This window comes from Pomacea canaliculata, linkage group LG11, assembly GCF_003073045.1.
Source record: "Pomacea canaliculata isolate SZHN2017 linkage group LG11, ASM307304v1, whole genome shotgun sequence".
NCBI lineage: Eukaryota > Metazoa > Mollusca > Gastropoda > Architaenioglossa > Ampullariidae > Pomacea > Pomacea canaliculata.
In genome coordinates, this window is record NC_037600.1 from 23,526,404 (window position 1) to 23,542,078 (window position 15,675).

The 15,675-nt window shown below is 43.5% G+C and overlaps 1 protein-coding gene and 1 long non-coding RNA gene across 4 annotated transcripts in view; both read left to right on the forward strand.

Moving 5' to 3' along the window:
- Positions 1 to 15,675, forward strand: part of LOC112574793 — a 453,350-nt gene that overhangs the window by 158,907 nt on the left and 278,768 nt on the right. The gene's annotated exons all lie outside the window — the stretch shown is intronic.
- Positions 11,661 to 14,243, forward strand: LOC112574852. Of its 2 annotated transcripts, XR_003101500.1 has the most exons (5): positions 11,661 to 11,998; positions 12,453 to 12,532; positions 13,014 to 13,119; positions 13,597 to 13,743; positions 14,137 to 14,243. It is a non-coding gene; the product is annotated as an uncharacterized LOC112574852 (long non-coding RNA). The 2 variants fall into 2 exon arrangements; XR_003101499.1 differs by having other exon boundaries at positions 11,661 to 12,532.

The window sequence follows — 15,675 nt, forward strand, 5'->3', positions numbered from 1 at the left end:
ACACGTACAGCAAGACCTCCTTCCCGCCTGTCTTTTTTTATCTTTCCTCTCCCGTCGTCCGCTGTCTTCACAATTATTTTCACTCCCACTACAATCTAAAATTACGTCATAAAATGAAGTCGGGTTCGGACGCAAAACCACGACGCAGCAAACACACTCATATACTGGTAAGAGCAATAATCCCTGATTAACAACAGACAGGGGCAACAACCCCCTGTTCCTAACAGGTGGCTTGAGCACCTTGTTGATCCACAGAGGAGGCAACCTTGCGCATCTGGCAGCTGTAACCAAGCCCGACATGTCTATCGCGGGAGAGGCCAGACTAAAATGTCGCATCCTGATCTAGGTTAGGGTTTGCTTTGGGATAACAACACCCTCACGTAAAAAAGCAGTTACAGAAATCGAACTGCCGCCTTACGCTCCTCGAGGAGTAACAAGGACTAAACTAAACTAGGTCTTTGGGCTGATAAAAGAAGAAGAGCCCCTCGCTGAGAATGCAGTCAATTGTCAGACATGTTAGCTTGACTTACAAACTGCTTATCGTTAATATTAGACTTATTACAAGATGTGTGTCTATAGATGTGTTACCTAAGTATGACTGTGACATCACTGTCTATAGTCATGTTACCTGACTGTGACATCACATTCCTAATTCTCCTTTTCTTCTCATGTTACTATCGTCTCTCCATCCTCTCTATCTTATTGATGTTAATCCTTGATTTAGTTTCTTTTGTGACTATTGTGTTTCTCTCTTCCTCTGTTTTGATCACCATCAAAAGTAGCCCTATAGACGGTCTTACTGACATTGATGTTCGGGGTGACACAAAGCATCACAAACGTTGCTACCCTCTCCCACTGCAAACTGTCGTCATATAGTCTTAGTTGGAGTCACGACATAAAACACTAACAAACAAACTCCAGCACATACAGTCGGTTCAGGTGAATGGCAATTTATTGGGACTTCATTATGTTGGTCCTAATCACCGGGTGGTCCGACTACACGAACATCGCCCGATGTGAGAATACGGCACGTGCTAGACGTCACATTAAAATGTCATTGTGACCTTTATTGTTTGTAACACACATATGACGAACACACAAAAAGGAACTGCTGCTGATTACGAGAATTGTTATTGAAAAATAAATTTACAAACAAAATCTTCCAAACGATGTACACAATCAGGGGGCGCTACTCTGTGGCCTGACCCGCGGCTCACTGTCGTCTGTCTTTGACTTGTTTGATGTCTGCGGCAATTTGGCTTCTACCCGAGTGTGTAGGGAGGACAGAAGTGGTACTCAGTGTGTCTGACGTCGTGCATGACGGTGATGATACTGACGATGTGAGCCTGAATGATGAAGTTCTAAGAGATGATTGGGACGGTACACGGACGTTTCGCCGCCGGACGTTTCGGCGCGGGGCACTTCATTTCGGCATTTCACGGACCTTTAGCCGAAGTCAAGTGTGTGACGCCCCTTAGCTGACACATTTCTCTCGCCATTGTATCAATGTATCAGTGAACTCTCTCTCACTATCCCTCCTCATGTGAACCGTTAGCTCACACATTTCTCTCGCCATTGTATCAATGTTTTTTCTCAAAGCTGTTGCGCATAATCTGTGACAATCAAAGTGAACTGTCTGTGAAGTCTGTGTGTAAAATTTGTTTGAAATAAAGAATTATTGTGTAATCTAGTAGTTACTTTCATTCTTTGAGAAGTAAGTAAGCTCTCTCTCTCTCTGACATAATGCGGCGAAACGTCCGGCAGCGAAAAGCCAGTCGGCAAAACGTCCGACTCCGAAACGTCCGGCGGAGAAACGTCCGCACACGGATTGGGACAGACTAACCACTGGTGCATCTAATTTCAACTTCGACAATCACATTACATGCGACGAGAGCTTTTTATCTTGCGGTGTACTTTCTCTTGACGAATTATGTGAGAAAACTGCGGCTGTGACACTCAGCGGTGATGAAGTTAATGTCGACTCCGGAAGTGACGACGACTATTGAGAATCAACAGGTCCACCACCAACAAGTGTCCGAAGCCCTCACAGCGCTGGACACGTGAGGGAAGTTGGCCTTCAGGCCAGTGGGGGCAGCGACATGTTGGGACACGTGCCACGTGAGGAACACGTGATGTTAACACGAGCACAACTCACAGGACACGTGATGTAAACACCAGCACAACTCACAGGACACGTGATGTAAACACCAGCACAACTCACAGGACACGTGATGTAAACACCAGCACAACTCACAGGACACGTGATGTAAACACCAGCACAACTCACAGGACACGTGATGTAAACACCAGCACAACTCACAGGACACGTGATGTAAACACCAGCACAACTCACAGGACACGTGATGTAAACACCAGCACAACTCACAGGACACGTGATGTAAACACCAGCACAACTCACAGGACACGTGATGTAAACAACAGCACAACTCACAGGACAGGCCACCTTGGATGAGTTCCTCCCCACGGGGACATCAAGTCTTGTCTACACACGGTCACAACCTTGCTGCTCACCTGTTGGACTTTGACATCGTGACATGTTTACACAGGATTGTGACATGCGGGGTCTGTCATACTGTCTCCGTGTCTGGATGTCATCTGAAGTAAATAAAATGTTCATCCATGTAACGTTTATTATGTCGGTCCCTTGAGAAACGTGAAATCGAGGTTTTACTGTAAATATTTTATGAAGATTCTGTACAGTTTGTAACAGTAATGTCAGGTTAGTTTGTTAGAGAGAAGAATTCATGCTTCACTGCGCCATGTACAACTGTTGGTAGACAGTAGACCGTTAGTGGCAGAGTGAGACAGAATGTAGTCACTACTTTCAATTTTTGTTTTTCTTTCCTATCATAGAAATACGCTAGTACGCCAAGACAGAAAAAAGTTATTACTGAATGTAACAAAGTATTTCTAGTAAATAAGTTAAATCACTCAATATACAGGGTTAGTCACAGCAGGTGATGTGATATTTTAACAGTAAGATGAGCTCAAGTCTCCAACATTTGTTTGTTTCAGGTTCTGCGGTCCTGCGACAACAGTGAGTGTGCCATGCACATGTCCTCCACGTGTGAGTGTCAAGACCCTGGGTCAGGCCGTGTGGTGGACAGGAGAGTGCTATACTGCTGTAATCACACTCTTCCCGGAGCAAGTTCACCTGCTACACACGGCGCCTCCCACACTCTTTGTCACCGGACCGCCCGGTACAGGTAAAACTGTGGTGCTGCTGCTGATGGCCATACAGTGGCTGCGGTGTGGTCACCACGTCTACGTTGTCAGTACGTGTATAGAGAGCCGTGTAGCGTGCATTATGCTGTATCACCTGTTGCTGCAGACAGTAAAGACACAACAGTCAGCAGGTGTGTCACCCGGTCAGCCTCACCTCCTGCAGTATGATCTTGATGGCGGTGAAGACGTGGAGAAGGCCGCCAACGACTTGTCACAGGCGGCGAGCGAAGGGTCGTTGTACGTCATCGCTGATGAAGTAGGGAGTAACAGGTGAGTTGTACAGCGTGTGATGTGATGATAGACACACAGGTAGATGTTGTCTTCATTTATCGGATTAAAATTATTCGGTACTTAACAGTTGATGTTTCCTCAACAGTTGTGACACCTGATGGAGGTGTTGTGTTGTCAACATAGATTTGTTTTAAAAGATCGACAGTTACACAGATTTGTGTTGCAGCACGTGTCATTATTGTAACATCACTTACTTGATGACATCATTGGTAACAATATTACATATGATACACAAAAAGAATCACACATTAATTATAATACACAGTGTAATACCTGTAGCTACATCCTATGTTACAGTCTTGGCTACAGAATCAACAACTTTCAGACTTTGTGTAAGTTGCTGCTGACACAAGTTCCTCGTCTCCATCTTTGGGCGGCAAGTTGTTACCATGAATACACACCCGCTGGCTGGCAAGTGGAATATTTAACCAGACCCCTCCGCTCTCCTCCGGCTGTTGTCAGGGAAGTTGAGCAGGACGTGATGATCACTACAGACCGTGCTGTCCAGCCGTACAGTGACCGAGGTGTGTCCAACCACACAGACGGCCCGCCAGTCACACGACTGTATCACCGAGGTCAGGGTCACTCAGGTTACAGGCCAGTTGACTGTGTCACGTGCGGTCGTGAGGTGGCCAGCTTCCTACACAGTCTCCGTGATGGTGTTACAGGTAGGTGTGGGTATTGTGTAGTGTAACGTTGTTTACAGTTAAACACTTACCTGTGTGATAAATAACGAACGGGTAAGAAACAGTCTTGTAAATAAGACAGTGTGTTAGTGAATGTCACGGACCGGCCTATTAAGAACAAGGGGTTGTTGCCCCTGTCTTTTGTTTAAAGATTTGAGATAGTTGCGCTTGCCAGTCGGCATGAAAGTGTTTTGCGGCATTTTTTTTATGACGGAGTTTTGGATTGGGATGACGTTTTTTTAGGGAGAGAGGAGGTTAGGGCGGATGAAGAAGAAGGACGTGAGAGAGGAGATAGAAGAAGAATTAAGGACGTTAGAGAGCAGATAGAAGAAGGACGTGAGAGAGGAGATAGAAAAAGAATTAAGGACGTGAGAGAGGAGATAGAAGAAGAATTAAGGACGTTAGAGAGCAGATAGAAGAAGAAGGACGTTAGAGAGCCGATAGAAGAAAAAGAGTGAAGAATGGACAGGGAGTAAAAACGAACGTGAAAACGAAGGAGTGGAGAAATTGTACGTAATCTGTGGACTGTGTATTTTATTTAACGTTGAATAATTTAAAGTTTTGTTTCCCACGGCAAATCGTTTGTGATAACTAACTGATTGGAAGAACACGCAAGGGAACGCGTGCATGTAGAGTAAGAAAGAGTGATTGCAAACAACAGCGTTCCTGACAATGGTGACCCCGGACGTGATTTGTCGTGGGCTCGTAGTATAGGTGTTCATCTCTCGTGTAGTAAGTTGAGTTGAGAATTTGTGGAGTTGTGTGAGCCATTCCTCGTCTCCAGTTCTACGGGTCTGTGAAGATTGTTCAGCTCACTCCACATAAACATGGAGTTACCGGACGTGGATAGCTTCATAGCACAGGGTGAGAAGCTGGGATACACAGATAGTGCACTCCAAAAGTACGTCCAGCAGTGTATCGAACGTTTTGACAGAGGTAAAGAAAAATTAGAAAGAGAAGCTGAGGCTGAAAGAGCAGAAAGAAAAACTGAAGCTGAAAGATTAGAAAGAGAAGCTGTGCGTCAGTTCGAATTAGAGAAACTACGTTTGGAACGTAGAACCGATGCAAGTGCGTCCAACAGTAATGGGAGTCAAGTTTCAAGAACACTCACGCAAAAGATTCAAGAGTTCAAAGAAGACTCGGATGATATCAACGCCTTTGTGAGGCGATTTGAAGCCCAGGCACAAACTCTTAAGTGGCCTAAGGATATGTGGCCATTACAAATGTCCACGGCTTTTCACGGAGAAGCTCTCCGATTGTATGATAGGCTATGTGTAGATGGACCTGTAGATTACGATGAACTAAAAAAGAACTTTTGATCAAATTCCAGTGTACAGCTGAAGGATTTAGAGATCAGTTTAGATCGGCGAAACCACAAAAGGACGAGTCGATGAAATCTTTTCACGCCCGCTTAGTGGGATTATTCAACAGTTGGATTGAGTTGTCCAAAAACCAAAAAACGTATGAAGGACTTTACGATCTATTAATAAAGGAGCAGTTTCTGCAAAGTGTATCCAGAGACTTAGCAGTTTTCTTGAGAGAAAGAAGCTTCCAGAACGCTCAGGAAATGGTTGACAGTGCAGAACATTATCGCGAGGCACATAAATACAGAGCACGAGGGGGTGACGGCCTAGAATTCGCCGGTGTTAGTCAGAGTGCAGGTTGGGGCACGCTTTCACCTCGCATGGGTGGGCCGCGTGACGGCCGCACGCGATTTCCAAGGGATCGATATATACCAGAAAGAGGACCCAGGGAGGTGCGACCGACAGGATGGTCACGCGCCACGTCGAACAGGACCAGCACTTCTCAATCACCGGAGAAGAGGTCTCCAACTTTTAAGAGAAAGATCCAGTGTTACGCCTGCCAGGGGTTCGGACACATTGCCCGAGTGTGTGCCAACACACTAGGGACTAATCGCGATAAGCCCAACCCTCGAACATCTCCAAAGCCAGCCAATATTGGAATTTTATGCTCTTCCACCACGCAGGAAGAACTGGGACTCCTGGAACTTTATCCCGGGACAGTCCGAGGTAAAAACGTCCAGGTGTTGCGAGACACTGGCGCAACCACAGCGGGAATTCGAGCTGACCTGGTTCAGGACCACGAATACCTGGGTCACAACCAGGCCTGCATAACGTTTGGAGGAAATGTTGAAACTTTCCCCATAGCTCGCGTATACGTGGACACACCGTTTTACAAAGGTTATTTGAAATGCTGTGTGATCAAACACCCTGTGACGGATTTGATCATAGGAAATATTCCGGGAGTTCAGGACAATATGAAAGACAACATATCCACAGCCATTGTGGTGACTCGTTCACAAGTGAAGAAAGTGCATCAACCACCATATCCTACTGAATTCGAACTTTTGTCACAGAAGATAGAACCGCAAGTGTTCATCCAATATCAGAAAGAAGACCTCAAAATGAAGGGTGAAGATATAACAAGAATTGAAGAAGAAACGGAGATAAAATCTGAGGTTGAATGCATTGAGGATGAAGTAATTCAAGATCTCGAAACTAAGGATGCAGAGGAAGGAAAAGCTGTAGTAGAAGACGAGATTGAGACCGGAAGCGATATCCAAGGTGAAGAAGATCACGAAAACAATAGTGATGATGAACGCAACGCTGCAGCCGAAGGAGAGATAACATTTGAGGTGGAAGATAAATTCCAGGATGACGTGAAGGAAAAATGTGGAACTGAAACTGAAGCCAAAGACGTGCCTGCTTATGAGGGCGAAACACAGAAAGTGAAAGACGACTTCGAAATGAGATTTGACGAAGAAGACGAAGCGGAGGAAGAAAGAGAAATTAAATCTGAGATTGAAGACAAAATCCAGAACGAGGTAAACGAAATGCTCGAAGATATTCATGAAGTAGGAGAGAAGGTTGAGAGCAATCTGAACGTTGTAGTTAAGGATTCAGGCGAGTTCAAGATTGATGATGATGCCCGACAACTGGAAAAGGGTGCATCTGAAATTAATTGGGGCATTAGTGGCCACAGCGTCCAAGAGGGAGAGTTCGGAGAGAATAAGGATGAGAAAAAATGTAAGGTTGAAGACGATGTTGAAGTCGAAGGTGAGGTTAGAAGCGAAGTCGAGAAGGAGGTCGATGTCAAAGTTAAGATGAAAAATCAAGAAGAGGATTCAATTCCCGTCGAATGTGATGCTGATAGTACAGTCGGTCTCAAAAGTGAGATCGAAAAAGAGATCGAATTGATCGACAAAGAGAAATGTGAAGACGAAAGTGAGGCTGAGGCTGAGATGAAGGGCAAAGGAGAGGAGGAATGCGAGGATATTCCCGGCTATAAAGGAGAAGTAGATCGCGAGAGCAAGATCGATGACGAAGCTGAGGTTTACATCAAACTTGAAGAAGAAAAATTTCAGGGTGAGTCTGAATATGAAACTGAAGACGAGGCAATCGTCCAGCATATGATCGAGGGAAATGGTGAAGGCGAAGATGAAGAGAACAAAGAGTTGGATCAAGTTGCATTGACAAACGAAAAATACGCCGAGAAGTACAGAGAAAGAGAAAGTCCGGCATCGTCAACACAGAGACAAGAATCAAAAGATTCCAATGTGTTGAAAGGTATATCAATGGAAGTTCTAGACGAAACCTCAACAGGAAAAACAGATGATATAGATACTCATACCTCAGGTTCTAGGAGCGATAATCTACGTGGAATACTAACAACAAATTAGCAGACGCCTTGTCACGAACGGAGACAGATCAAGAAGTTCCATAGTAATGGTAATGAAAGAAAATGAGAAGAATAGCAAAAATGTGAACATTTTTTTTGTAAGGGGGGAGGAATGTCACGGACCGGACTATTAAGAACAGGGGGTTGTTGCCCCTGTCTTTTGTTTAAAGATTTGAGATAGTTGCGCTTGCCAGTCGGCATGAAAGTGTTTTGCGGCATTTTTTTTATGACGGAGTTTTGGATTGGGATGACGTTTTTTTAGGGAGAGAGGAGGTTAGGGCGGATGAAGAAGAAGGACGTGAGAGAGGAGATAGAAGAAGAATTAAGGACGTTAGAGAGCAGATAGAAGAAGAATTAAGGAAGTTAGAGAGCAGATAGAAGAAGAAGAACGTTAGAGAGCAGATAGAAGAAGAAGGACGTGAGAGAGGAGATAGAAGAAGAATTAAGGACGTTAGAGAGCAGATAGAAGAAGAAGGACGTTAGAGAGCCGATAGAAGAAAAAGAGTGAAGAATGGACAGGGAGTAAAAACGAACGTGAAAACGAAGGAGTGGAGAAATTGTACGTAACTAGAAGATCTGTGGACTGTGTATTTTATTTAACGTTGAATAATATAAAGTTTTGTTTCCCACGGCAAATCGTTTGTGATAACTAACTGATTGGAAGAACACGCAAGGGAACGCGTGCATGTAGAGTAAGAAAGAGTGATTGCAAACAACCGCGTTCCTGACAGTGACGTGTCTCTCAATCTACATGATGACGTCACGAGACTATTGTTTATATCCATGTTGACAGAGAGCAGCACAACATCTACAACATTGACCTCTACCAGCGGCGGCACAACACAGCGATGTCTACAGTGGAGAGACGTGCTGGTGTTGTACTGGGATGACGTTAGTGACAACTCGGGTATGGTGAAGGGACTACGAGAAGCGGGTATCCCAGTCCGGGTGATGGAGGACGATGACATCGAGGACCTGGCCACGGCCCGCAGTGACGTGGTGTGGATGGCGGGTGGAGAACGTGTTCGTGGTCTGGAGAGAAAAGTCGTCGTCTGTCTCAACGACCCTGATTATGATTTATTTAGATCTAAGTTGTTACCACACTACATTACCTCTGTCCGACTTGACCTCATGTCCCGCTGTACGTCACAACTGGTGATTGTCTCCGCTTGAATGTGACGGGTTGTTCATCAAAACTCACTTCATTGCGTTGAGCGATTGATTGATGTAAACACAACAAACACTAGCGGCTCACTTATACAACACATGTTACAAGTTTAACTGTTTAAAACAAACACATTCACACGATGTACAAATGTTGTTTCACATCCTTTATAAATGTTGCCAACACGTTTCACGATGAGTGTTTCAATAAAGTTTTTGTTGTCAGTTTAAAACAGGTACAAACTGTTGTTAAGTGGTTAAAATAGTTTTAACAGTGACGTCACCCACAGGCACCACGTGCGCACTGTTACAACAGTCAAACACCAGGCTGACAATATAAACATACACCACACAGCAAATAAACCAATAAATACCAATGACAGGATACAATACCTACACCACGATCACATGACACTGTTACAGTTTGCCAACATCTTGTCACAACACACACTATAGCCTGACTGTGACATGTCACGGCAGAAAGTTTGACAATCAGCCATTGCTGACGTCATGTTAGCCCTCAGTGACGTCATGCGGATGGAGGATGAAGGAGGACAGCGACTGTCATCTGTCAGGAAAGCGATGATGAGGGCGACAATAAAGCACGTGTGTACCTCTGTGTGTCGATGAACTGTTTGACTAAAGAAAACCTTTTCGCGATCTGTTTTGATGGAGTCAACACATGTGTAACTTGTGACTAGACATGTCACTTGTGTGTTTGACTGCAGCTGTCCTGTGTCTTGGGGTCACGTGGCTAGAGCGGTGACCTGCGCTGTGTGCTGGTTGTTCTTGAGTTGTAAGTTGATGCTTTTTTGACAAAAAGATGTCATAAAAGATTAAAATGAACTCTATAGAAGCCCTAGCGAGCGTACGCTGAGCATATCTCAGAAAACTACAGAATCCCAAGGAATAGAGGGGCGACAGTCAGAGAAGGCAGCCAATAAAATGTAAAAGCAAAGTAGACCTCATCCAGCAAACAAAGTCACGTGTTTGTTTTCGACAGTTCACATCACAAGAAGTGAGATGACAGACCGAGTACTAAACCTAAAGAAAGAGGCGATGCTACCGATGAAGATAACATCGCTCACTCAGGAAGCAGGCAACAGAAGGTCATCGCTAACGAGCAGTGTCTGTCATCTACAAACAAAAGCTGACAACAACGATTTGAAAAGACCGGTAGTCAACCTTTAACTAACAGTAAAATAACTAAGCGATAACCAAACAAACAACAAACAACTTACCCAGGCTGCCTTACAGCGATCAGAAGGAAGAGAGTTGTGGAGGTCAGTGAGACACACCTGGTGATAAAACATGGCGACCCTTCACACACCTGTGTATCACATCTTTGGTATGTAAGTATTTCCGAGCATGCACTACACGCCGCAAGGTAGATATGACCACTAGCTGTATTATATATATATATAATCACTAGGTCTATGCACAAATAATATGTAACCACTAGCTCTATGCTTTGTTGCTGATTGTCTGAAATGACTTTTGTCAGTCTTTAGACACAACAGTCCTCACTGTTGCCCAATGCTAAAACAACTACAAGTGTCAGTAAAGGAGACACAAAATCAAGTTCAGTCCAAAGATGGAAGAAGAGGAGACAGAAGCCGTTAGTGGTGGAAGATGTCTGTTGTAGGAAGTGACGCAGCACAAGAACTGGAGAACCATCATAAACAGAGGCAAACGGTGCAATAAACATCACAGATGAGTAGGAGACAACAAACATCATAGATGACTATGAGTACCTCCATTAAAACTCACAACTACGAAGTTTATAAACGTCTCTCGCTGTCCCGCTCTTACATAAACATTTAAATAAACACGACACACACATCTCACGTATACACTGACACCAGGTGTGTGAGTGCACCCAGGTAACTATATTGAAACCTCGACAGAATGTTCGCCCTAGCAGTTGTATCAGTTCATTTTAGCCTCTTAGTGTCTAACTTTGCTTGTTTCATTGCAAACAGGCAGCACACAGCAGGTCAGTCAACTGCTCAGCCTCACCTCCTGGTCTACGACTTTCAATCAAATCAACTCAGACTTTATTGTCTGTCGAGGATACCCAAGACAGAAATTTTTCTTTTGCTCCCAAGGGCAGGCATAGATACTCATACAGACATTTACACACAGTTAGGAGTAAAGATACATTGTCATGGCAGGTTGGATCTCCGTCAAATGCTTAATGATATTCCAATACTTATATTTCTTGTATATATTAATAAAAAAATTCGTGTTTTGTGATTTAGTGTCATCTGTTTTCTTTCACTTGAACTCGCAACCATTATCACACATGTAACTCCCTCGTTCTATTATTTTCCGCACGTGCTCAGTGACAGTGTGCTGACGTAGTTCCAACGCCTGAGACTGTCCGCTCAGTCATCTGCACAATCACAGAAGCTGTGGACGACAGCTTGCATGCGTATTACCATCAGGACAAGACTCTTTACTGCCAGTGAAACCTCATCGTAATAAGCATGCAAACTGTCGTCCACAGGTTGTTTTTATTGTGCAGATGATATACAGAGCGATAATGAATTGGCGAGTGATGAGAAGTACACGTGTCTGTCCCTGACTTATATCACTCCTTGCCCCGACCACAGAGGGCATTCACTACTCTAGCAGGCACTCTTCACTCTCTCAGTCTTTGTTTTCTGCTGGCAGCGGTTGTTTCTCTCGAGAATCTAACCTGTCACGTGACCCCTGGCGTAGGAAGAAGAGGCTTAATTATTCATCGGTAACACACTCACATTTGACAGGGGAAGCCACACTAGGACCTACAATGTTGTTGTTCTTCACCATCTTCTGCGCCGTCCTGACAACAGGTCATTCGTGCTCCTGTCTTCTAAACACGAGCAGAATCATGGACCAACTTCAATTGTACTGCCAGTATCACATGGGTGAGTGGCGCCATCTGACCCTTCCTTTTGTCTTTGCCCTCAACCATTGAGATACATTCATCGACATTCTTTTTACCAAATTGTTTTATCTATAACCATTTTATTCACAATAAAGTTTCTTTTATTTGGAGTGGAGGTTTGGAAACCGGTGATTCAGGCTGCAAAAGCTCCTATCCACACCACAGTTGCAGTCACAAAACAAAACTAATAAGAATAAGTTTGTTTATTTGTGTGCTGGACATCAGGTTGTACTCACCGTGTCTTTGAAAGCCAAAATGAGTTCACACACTGTCAGAAGGAAAGAAGTGCGAATCTATCGATGTAATGTTCAACTGTTCCTCATCCTTTTTGAGTTGCAAATCATGTATGTTTGATAGATATTTCATGTTCCACTTGGTTCGGCCTGTAAGCTGTACTAGTGTCTGTATAGCCGACTGACACTCATTATCTACAGTTGTCATTGGAGAGACACTCACTGAGACTGAGGACAATGGAGAGAGGACCTACACAGTCAGAGTGCGCCACCCTTTGCTGGTATTCAACACTTTATTTGTTGTTTTCTTTACACAATTTCTTTCCCTTTCTGCTCGAGCTTTTCACGTAGAGTTGTTGCTGTTGTCATTACTGTTGTATGTGTTGTTGGTGCTCTTGCTGCTGTTCTCAATCTTTCTGCTGTTCTTTATTTTTATTTTCTTGCTGCTGCTCCCCATTTTGTTTCTTTTTTTCTCGTTTACTTTATGGTGTTGTCCTTCCTGCTGCAACTGCCCTTTGTTTTTGTCATTCTTTCTGCTGTTGTCGTTCTTGGTTTTTACTGTTATCTTTGTTATTATTATTGTTGTCTTTGTCGTTATTGGTACTTCAGATCCACTTCATTGCATTTCTTTAAATATTTTAGCATATGTTCTTGATGTGTATACATGAATATGTTGTACAAGAGTGAGGTCACTTATTTTTGTGTTCATGACGGCTTTCGTCGTTATCATTATCATCATCATCATCATCATCATCATTGCAGGTTCGAAGTCCAGTCTACGAACCGTTTACAGTAACCATCAAAACATCCATGTCTGAAGACACCTGCGGACAAAGATTTGATCTATCCAATACTTACGTCTTTGCTTGTGAGTTGATAGCATGATGAGCTGTGTATTTCTCTTCGTCCATCTGTCATTCTCATGTTCACTGCAGCTAAGCTACGGCGCTCTTTGCCCTGAGTACTGGTATATAGGACTCTCTACGTTTACTGACGAGACTACAGGAAGATTTACTTACAAGGCCACGTGACTCTTTACTTACTATATTATGTGACTCTTTACTTACTATATTATGTGACTCTTTGCTTACTATATTATGGACTCTTTACTTAGTATATTATGGGACTCTGTACTTACTATATTATGGGACTCTTTACTTTAATTACTAAGCGACAAAAAGATATACTGTTGTAGAACTCTCTGGCATCTAGACTAAAAGACACTTCCTTGTTACTTACTACAGGAAGAGTTACTAAAGTATGTGACTCCTTTGTCACCAGGTATGAGGCTCTTTGTCTTCACTAGGTTGTAGAAGGTAACCCTTGAGTAACCTTATAATTTCAGTAAATAAGGAGAATGTTAATTGGAGAACTTCGTCATGTGACCCAAACATCCAGTGGGAAATGTCACAAAGCAATCAGCTCAAAATGAGAAAATTTGTGAGACGTTGCCCTGGTGCGGTGTGACTACCGTGACCCGGACACAGCCTCGGTAAGTATGTAACAGATACTTGTTATCACAATACCTTGTCATGCACATTATTTTTTTTTTTGTTTGTTTTACCCACGTGACCTAATAAGCGTTTCAGTTTTCCTAATAAAATTTCAAAATTTCAATTAAAATGTAAAATAGCTTACAGCGAACTTTAAATTGCTTACAAGGCTGTCGCCATCGTTTGTTTTGATGATATTATTTTTGCCGACTGAAATATTTTATATTTAATCATAATTTGTTATTGATTTGCTATTAACGACCCAAACCTGGTCCTTGTACTTATCATGCACTGCGTTGTGATGTGTTATTATTGGCAGTAAGACTATTGTAGTCTTTGTTTCATACATATTGCACTGTGTTTTATGTGCTTTGTAACATTTATTTGTGTAGAGTGAAACATCTCCCACAACCTGCCAAGCAAGTCTTCCATGTGCTGTAAGCAATGAAACATTGGTCTGATGCAGGAGGCTAGTAAATGTACGAACTTGTGAACACACTGTGCTTGTTAAGTGTGATTCTTGCTGTATGCACGCGTGTCTGTGTGCGTGTTATGGGGAGACATAGATACACAAACTGTTGTTAGTTTATCGGGCAGCGCCTGAGTGAAGAGTAAAGGCATCATCACCGAGAAGCTCTGTACCTGACCCCAGAGGTCATGAGACACAACAGGTCATTGGGCGGGTGGGAGGCGTCAACGACAAAATCTTGCTGTCAGGAGGGAAAGGCGATTGTAGAGGGATAAGGGGTGAAACTCATCCAATCGGATAGTTGCCAGTAGCTGTCAAACGCAATAAATCATTAATCCAGTTTGGTACTAGCTTTTGTAAAGGCTGGGGGAGGGGAGGAATGAAAGAAAAATAAATTCTAGAATACAAGGGTTTCAGTGTATACTGGCAACAGACATGTCTCTCAGTTTCCTTGCACCTTATAGCGACATTAACTTTCTGCCTGGAGAGCCTCGTCAGACTGACACAACACAGACGCAGGCTGGCAATAAACGACTCACCTGTCAGGTCAGCACAAGTTCGTGATCAATAATTAAAAAGCAAAATCATGTATAGTAAAATATACCTCGCCAGCTGCTTTTTAAGAAAACAGTAATAAATAAATAATGATTGTGGCGGCCCGGGGCTTATATATGCGCGCTTAATTATTCTACGGAAGCCCATTTGCACCCGGGCAGCAGTCAGGTGTGGAATGGTTGTCAGGGCAGCAAGTACATCCTGACACAGCGACTGCCACGTAGACGACACGTACAGACGCCGCGCCTTCTGTCACAGACATTTGTCAGTGTCGTTAATGTCACAACAGCAAGACTGTGTCACCTGAGAAAATCATCGTTGTGATCGCAAACTATTCCATTCTTCACGTCTGCTCCTTGTATCAAAATGGCGCCGAAGCCTGTTGTGTGATCGATACAGTGGCGACACACCTACATGCCTGCTGTGTAGTGTGTAGTGTGTAGTGCTGTGTAGTGTGTAGTGTGTAGTGCTGTGTAGTGTGTAGTGTGTAGTGTGTAGTGCTGTGTAGTGTGTAGTGCTGTGTAGTGCTGTGTAGTGTGTGCTGTGTAGTGTGTAGTGTGTAGTGCTGTGTAGTGTGTAGTGCTGTGTAGTGCAAGCCCTGGAAACTACGGACACGTACCACGTGACACTACACGCGTAAGGATACCTACAGGTAGTGTGACAAGTTTCCTTTTTGTTAAAAATGTAACCCCGAATGTATTCCCATGATAATCTCCATTCACCATAATTTAATCGATGACCTTAGACCTTGAACTGTGTCGAGATGAAAGATGTTTATATCTTTGAAAAGCGAACGATAGAAAAGAAACATAGTGTGACAGTAGATGATCGTGAGACATGTTTGGTTTGGATAATTCAGACATCCCTCTCACCAGGTTTAATAAAAGCTTGAACGAAAGTATCGTCC